General features: G+C 47.0%; 1 pseudogene; it reads right to left on the minus strand.

Annotated features, from left to right (window-relative positions):
* Positions 1–7,828, minus strand: LOC108864254 (uncharacterized; annotated as a pseudogene).

The following is a 7,828-nucleotide window of genomic DNA, read 5'->3' on the forward strand; positions in this document are numbered from 1 at the left end:
CTACGCCTCCATGAGGAAATTATGATGAGCTATACCACGGAGGTATTCGACATGCTGAAGATGCCCGGCTCGGTGTACGACTCCCAGGATTCGCTCGTCTGCTCTAATGTATTTGTTCCTTTTCTTGGCATTCGACGTGCCGGCCACAAATGATTCTACTTTGAGGTCGCGACCTCTCTGGACTTTCCTGAGCGCATCAATGAATTTCCAGATGGTCGGATGCTGGATCCCGAATTCAACTTGGAGTCGGCGATGGGCGGCCTCGGCGTAATCAATGGTACGCGCTTCGCCATCTAGCGTCCTCTGATAAACCGACCACATGTCGACGGGGAACTGTGGTGTCCTCTGGTCCACAGTACCGTCTGGGCGGATTCGATTCAACCGTCCGATATAGACGTCCTCGAAATAATTGAGGACCGGGACCAACTCGACGGGCAAGCAGGGCGAAAGCTCGGAGACAGCGTCATCCAATTCAGCTGGCGGAACAAAAGCCAAGGCCGCTATCATCCGAGTCTTCAGCGCAAAGTCGTCGTCCGTCTTGTAGCGACTCCACAGACCTTCATGCGCAACGCGGAGCTTGATGTTTTTCACCAAATGGAAAAAACATCCGTGAATGCTTGTTTCTGGCGGGAAACATTCCCGTACTGCATTCATCATTGCTCGTTCGTAGTCCATCACAAGGCTCGCGGGAGTGAGGGCTGGCCAAGCCAGCTTCAAAAGATTCAGCATCCGGATATACGAGTCGGCTGCTTCATCCGGAAGCAAAGCGTATGCGACAGGAACAACGCACTCCATCCGCTCAGCGAGGACCACAAAAACCTGAATGATTGAAGCATGTATCACTATCTGCTCAAGGAACGAGTTCTGTTTGAGAAGGTATCCTGATGATTTGGAATCGATAAAAACCTGCGAGAATTGCGGTGGAGTGAGAGTGAAGGTGCCGTCGACGTACAATTTGTCGACGAAACCGATCCAGGAGCTCACGGACTCTCTGCCAAATATGAGGATCCGATTCGGATCTCCGACACCGCTGTCCGCCACGAGAAAGTTCTCGAACACGCCCGGCTCGCTCTCATAGGTGCGGTACTGCTCGGGTATGTTGATGGAGCCGCGGGAGTCCGGATTCGTTGGCGCCGCTGATCGCGAAATACGGTGCCGGTTGATCATCCTAGCAATTGTGCGGGGCTGGGTCATCTGTCCGAGCGTCGCCGTCGTTGCTGACACCAGACTAGAGTTCATCAACGAGGACGGTGTCTCGTTGGTTTCTTCGCAGCGCCGTTCTATGGCAGTGGTAATCCGTGCCACCTCAATGCCCGAGGGATCCGGCGGATCTGAGTGCACGCCAACAAGTCTGACAACTTCCCCCGTACTGATCAGGGTGTAAGCTTTGGCCTTACAGCCAATCGATGAATTTTTATACATACAGCGCCACGACTGTGTACCGCTCTTCGAAGCGTAGGCTTTGACGTAGAGGTGGCCATCATGTGCCAGTTTACTCTGGCCTCTTTGACTTCTCATTCCGGAAGTCGACGCCATGACTCGTGGAACTAATGATAAGAGTAGGGATGAAAGAGACTATGTCTGAGTTGGAAAAGGACGCGGATTCACTCCTCGAATCGGAGCACACTCGGGGGTAACCACACCCTCTTATGAGCACTTTTATTGTTCGCTTAAATGACTATCTCGAGACCATTACCTCTGCTGGACACAAACGACTTTGTTCGCCGATCGCGGAGAGTTCGACAGCTCCACAACAAACAGAGAAGAACGTCCCGCGGTTCCCCGTGCAACCATGTCGGGTCGGTGACGTGCTTAAGAAGCAACCCCTCAAGTAAGCCGTGCCTGAGTGGAGTATCGTTGGAGAACAGCGGACACGACATTCTTCCGATCGAGGTCCTAATTTTGCCTCAAAATTCTCCTATTTTACCCATGTTGGGGCACTCGGCAATCATCCCTGGGCAAACCGATTTTTTGGCCCAGTTCGTTTAGCTCCAGTTGGTTCGTTGGCCCACTTAGTTTTGGCCCAGCTGGTTTTGGCCCAGTTGTCCTGCACCGGTTTTCATCAATGCTTCGACTGCTTTAGACGAATCGCTCATCGTTCTTTTAAGGATTCGAATCCTGATTCGAATATCCCACCCCAGCGGTGTAAAAGAGGTGGCCCGCGGCCCACTAGTGGCCCACGAAGATCTCGTGGCCCGCGGCCGATCCTCGGGAATTCCATAGGATAATATCCTTGTAATTTTCGAATCGCGAATAGAACGAGTCGACTCTGAAACATCGAGAATCGACTGTGACCCATCATGCACATACATATGTGTTTTCCTCCAGCTTTCCGCTCTTCGCTCAAACAACGTGCATTAAGAATAATGTCGAAAAAATCTTTGGATGTGGCCCGCCGGCTTCTCCCACTGCTCCTCCGTGGCCCGCCGAAGATTTGACTTTGACACCCCTGTCCTACCCTCTCTTTTATGCTGAGGTCGACCCTCGTCGATTTTATTTTTTGCTTCGGTATTTTTTGCGTGATTTCCCGCTGGCACCGGTAACAGCCTCGTTCAATGAGATTATGTCCGAAAGCAAAATCCCTTGCGCATGGCACGAATCCCGCCTGACCCTACCATTCAAGAGGAAACTGGGGGACTCAAAGAGCAACATGGATCTGTTCAGAGGGATCGCTTCTCTGACGATGACCTTCAATTCGATTAATGACTGGGCGGTGGTATGAGAAGTACGATATTAACGTTCTGCTCTCAACCTCGATGAATCTTGAAAATGTAAGGTCAAGACATGTGTTACCAAGGGTGGTTTTTTCTTCTGGATCGCCTCGTAATTCCAACTCGTATCGAGTATCAAGGAATCTCACAAGTTCTCCACGGTTTGCATCCGTCATATTGAAATCTCCAACCATGATAATTGGAATGTCTTGACTCCCACTGTCGCTATCATTCTCATAAAGTAGTAGAGTATCGTTTACACAATCACTCAGAGCATTGATCTTCGTACCGTGGTGTACATAGATCGTTATTAGTATAATGGGTTGATCTTCTGGGATAACAATTTCTGAGAATGATATGTCCACGAGATGCGATCCTTCTCCATCGGTTATGCGAGATTTTTGTCGATCCAGGGGCTTTGCCATGTTACTGCTAGCCTTATTTCCGAAAACCGTGACCCCTCCTGATCGATTTCCGCAAACGGTTTGATGTACCATTTCGCATCCGTCAATTGTGACCCATGCGTCTTCTGGGTGAACCCATGCTTCGGTCAATGGGATATCAGCACGGCGAAGAATTGAATCTGTTGAAATGTCTTCCGTGTGAGCGGCCAAGCTCTGAACATTAAAACTAATAATGATGATACTGTTGCTTTCATTCGCTGAGTCGTTCAAATAATTCATCATATCCGTTATTATCGTCGTCAGACGATGCTCCGCCAGCCGTTTATATTCATTCCTCACATTTTTTGTCGATGGGCTCTCCGATTGTTTTCCATGGTGAAATGTAGTATCGTCAGCAGCGTTTGTCAGGAACAAACCTTCCGGACTAGTTACTCTGCTCATTGCCACGTAGACGAGTTGTTGTGTGTGGGCCTTATGGCAGTCACAAACTATCTTTCCGAATGTTCCGCCCTGTGATTTGTGGATCGTCACCGCGCACGCTGGCGTCAATGGTGATTGCAGTCGTCGACATTGGATTTTGCGAGACACAATGAAATTGACTGACTGACTTTCAATCGGGACCCATCCGTCTTCAAGTATATGAGGCTTGCTCCTTACATGGGCTCCATATTTTCCCATTGCTCGTCTTCCCACATGATCATTATCATAACTCAGCCAAATTCCATCATTTCGACCCGGACCGTGTTCGATTCAACAGAGTGTGCCGATTGCACCGTTGACGAGTCCGTCTTCGACATCAATGTTAATTGTCTACAGATATGGATACCCTTTTGAAAATCTGATTCTATTGTAATCCTCCTGTGTCTCTGGTTTGCATTCGACGAACCTCTCCTATAGCATCCCGTCGTTCGGTTTCTGCTGAATACCCAGTGTAGTGATCTTTTGCGATTATATTCTCTATGTTCTAATCGTCGGGTAACACATGAGTATTGTATTCGTCGACTTCGGCATTATTGAAAAATAGCCGTATCACCGAGTCTGGAATATTATCTTGGCACCATTGTCGCGACCTGAACCGCGATTGGATCATCTCAATCTCCTCGGTATTCAAGGTCTCCCCGATCCAATTTTTGTTAGAACTGAGGAAAAGATCGCATCTTTCTGGCGAAAGATCCGTGTCAATGGATGATAATCCAATGATTGCCCCAAGATTGCTTTCTTTCCCAAAGTTTGATTTGTCGTGCTTATACACTGGGGCTGTATTCACCGGTGGAAGTTGCTTAAATCTCCGCATGCGATGAGATCTAATCCATCAAACACATGTATGTAATCACCGACCATTTGTTGGAGTCGCGCGTTGACCGAGTGAAAAAGATGCGATCCACACATACTTATCTCGTCGATTATCACACATTTGATATACCGCAGTATATGTCGATATATTTGCAGGGTGTCGTACGACAGACTCTTTGTCTGTTTCGATGTTGTCAAGCGGAAGGCTGAATGAAGTGTCAGTCCATTCAATCCAACTGCTGCTTTTCCCGTTGTTGCTGTCGCGATATATGCATTATTCAACGAGTTATGCTGCTGTGTATATCTGTTGTATGTTTCCATCAATGCTTTTAAGGTGAATGTTTTCCCACAGCCAGCTGGGCCTATCAGGAATATCTGTAGAGGTTCGCTTTTCCTGTAGTGTATGCGATCTTTAACTTCCAATATCAACTCGCGTTGTTCGGAATTCATCTGTCGGATGAGAGCACAATAATCAGTTTTGCTCATGATGTTATCTCGTCGTTTCACTGCGCTGATTGTGGGACCATTGTCGTTTTGTCCGAAATCATCATCATTTGTTCTGAAATTCGTATCCATCATAGGTGATGATTGTGGGGTGTCGTTAGAGTCGACTACTGCTCATTCATAACGCACATTGCCTCTATCTCTTCCATCAGGGAATCGATGTCCAGGTTGTTCTCGAACTCTTATCGTCGTTCCATGATCCGAGACTCATTTTCCTTGTTTTCGAGAAAATTGTCGCGGTCGATCACGTCGACGAGTTCACCTCGGAATGGCAGATACAGTGATACCATTTCTCGTTTGTAGTTGTACAAGTCCGCTTTATCGTAATTTCGATATCTTATGATTTTTGGTGTTTCGCGACGTCTATACTCAATACCGATCATCTCACATTCGTCGCTCGATTTATCATAAGATTCCTTCTGATCTTCGTCGATTGTACGTGAATGAATTTTCTGGGGTGGTTCATACCACGCCGCAAACTGAGCGAGATTCACTTCCTCCAATGAGGGCGGACGCTCCTCATACTTTTCAATGATTGATTTCGTTCAAATATCCGTGCTATCAGCTGGGATATTTTCTGCGTACATTGTCGATCTCCGCTTCCGCGCCTTATGCCTTTCCTGAGGCCACATCGTTGGTATTGTTACTGTCGTCCTCGATGCCCAACTCATGGGATGACAGAGCAAATACCACGCTGCCTCCTGTGCCGACATCTCGACGCTGTTTAATAGCTTGAGCCCAACCTTAGACATGAGTTGCGATTGATCATATTCGGGATTCGTTTCGTGGATTTTCATGAGCTCTCTGTGGAAAATACTCATTCCGCGGTCGGACTTATTCACATATTCCACAATGTAGGCTGCACACGAATAAGGATCGAGGATCATTTGCAGATCACTATTCGAGTTGAGAACCGACGCTATTCACGGATTGAACTAATTGATGAACGTTTGCGTCATGCCTCTCTTGGATATGATGGTCGGACGTTTCGGTGTTGATCGGATCATGGTCACGTATGCCTCGAGATCGCAATGAATGTCACCAAGATAGTCATCGATGGTGTTGTAAACTTTTGATTCGAGTTTATCTCTAGCATTTCTCACTCGTTCTTTCAAGCATTTGCGCCGCGGATCTTCCTTGTTCAGAGGAATCAGTATCCGTGTGCGATGCATCGGCCAGAACGGAATGTTGAACCGACAGTGCTTTCCACCGCGTTTCGTACAAGTGAATGTATGGGAGTGGGTCTGATTGCCTATCATTTCTTCATCCAACAGGTCGACTTTATCGACGCTACACAGATCGGTTATCAGCTGTAGCGTACGCGGCATGTTCTCGCTAAGATCTTCAGCAGGATCATTTTCCAGCCACATAAGAATATGGGCATGAGGGCTACCCCTATTTTGGAATTCGATCCGTACGAATTAATCCGAAACTCTATGTTTCCCGAATGGATTGTACGATTGCTTAGTGCATAATATTGCCATCACAACTCGAAGTAATTCGTGAAAATAAATACAGCAGGTAACGGGGTCTTCCGCGACCAAGTGAGCTCGTTTGTATCCGTTAAGTTTTTCGAATATCTCTGTCTCTTCGATATCGTCTCCAAGCGATTTGAACTCATCGGAAAGGTTGTGTAAGGTGCGAAGCAAATGTGGCCAACGAATTTCGTTCGCGCTGAGTGTAAAAAATGCTGTTGGCTTCCCGAGTCGTATCATCGCAAATAGATCTTTTTTTCGGGATGCCCAGTATTGAACAGAGTTGGGAATTGTTTTCAGAAACGCTTCATTGGTTTCAACCAATTGTTCCACGAAGTGACGATCTTCGATCATGGATCGTGTTATTTTTTCGGTTGTGCGTAAACATCGATACATATTCTGGATACCATCATGTATCCGCAAGCGAAGTATTTTCATCGCCATGAAGAGAACATGTTGTGGAAAAACTCCCCGCCTATCATTGCGTCGAATCTCAGACATACACATTGTGTATGCTGTGGCCCGAACACCGGCTTAATATTTCGAGGGACGCCGAAGTATGATATATCGCCGGGAATGACAATTCCTCCGCATATGTGTCAACAATCAGACTCTCGGATTTTGAGTGCTGTCCCGGAGCAATATCTAAGCATGAATCTTCGTTCCACATCATTGTTTGTCGGCGTGCGTCCATGAGCTCAAATTCGTTCATATCGTCCTCATTGAATTATTCAATGTCTTCGTCGTCATGCACTTCGGTGCTCGATATTCGATTGTCTAAATCATGCCAATCTATCTTGATATCGTAGTGTTTGTAAAGAGGCTGTTCGATCAAATATTGCAACCAGGCAATCAAGGTTGATTTCTTCACATATCCACTCAAGTAGGTTGATTCGTGAATTAAACTCTTTTTCAGATTCACCTTGAAAGCGTGATCGTCGTCCAAATCTCGAGGTAAACTTTGGACCATGGTTTTGACATCGACCGGAACATTAATCACTTGTCCGATGAGACCGTAGCGACCGTGACGTCGTAAATGACGAATCTGCATGTAAGGAATTCTTGGGGAGACTAATCTTTCGCTTATCGGATCTAGTTTCGGAAGGCCTGATGGTTTTGGAGGGTACATATACCCATTGGTCCGACTCATCGGCGGAATTTTTTTGTTCTGCAGGTTTTGATGCAGGAAGAACAGAGTTTAAATTCCGCCGTATCCTCATCTGGAAAATAGTTCGCTAGAAAATGTGCTGTCGAGCTCACGATTGTTTTGAGGTCTTGTCGGAACCATATACGATCAACGATCACACACATCGCATTTATGCCCGAGTTCGTTTCCGATGAACGTCTTTCGGAATCGAGCGCTTGCGCGCGACCATGCTGACCGGTATTCTGGACCTCTTGTCGGTATAACATGGACTGTCTCTCTGACAAAGTGTCGCAT

Source organism: Galendromus occidentalis, unplaced genomic scaffold (assembly GCF_000255335.2).
Source record: "Galendromus occidentalis unplaced genomic scaffold, Mocc_1.1 scf7180000077442, whole genome shotgun sequence".
NCBI lineage: Eukaryota > Metazoa > Arthropoda > Arachnida > Mesostigmata > Phytoseiidae > Galendromus > Galendromus occidentalis.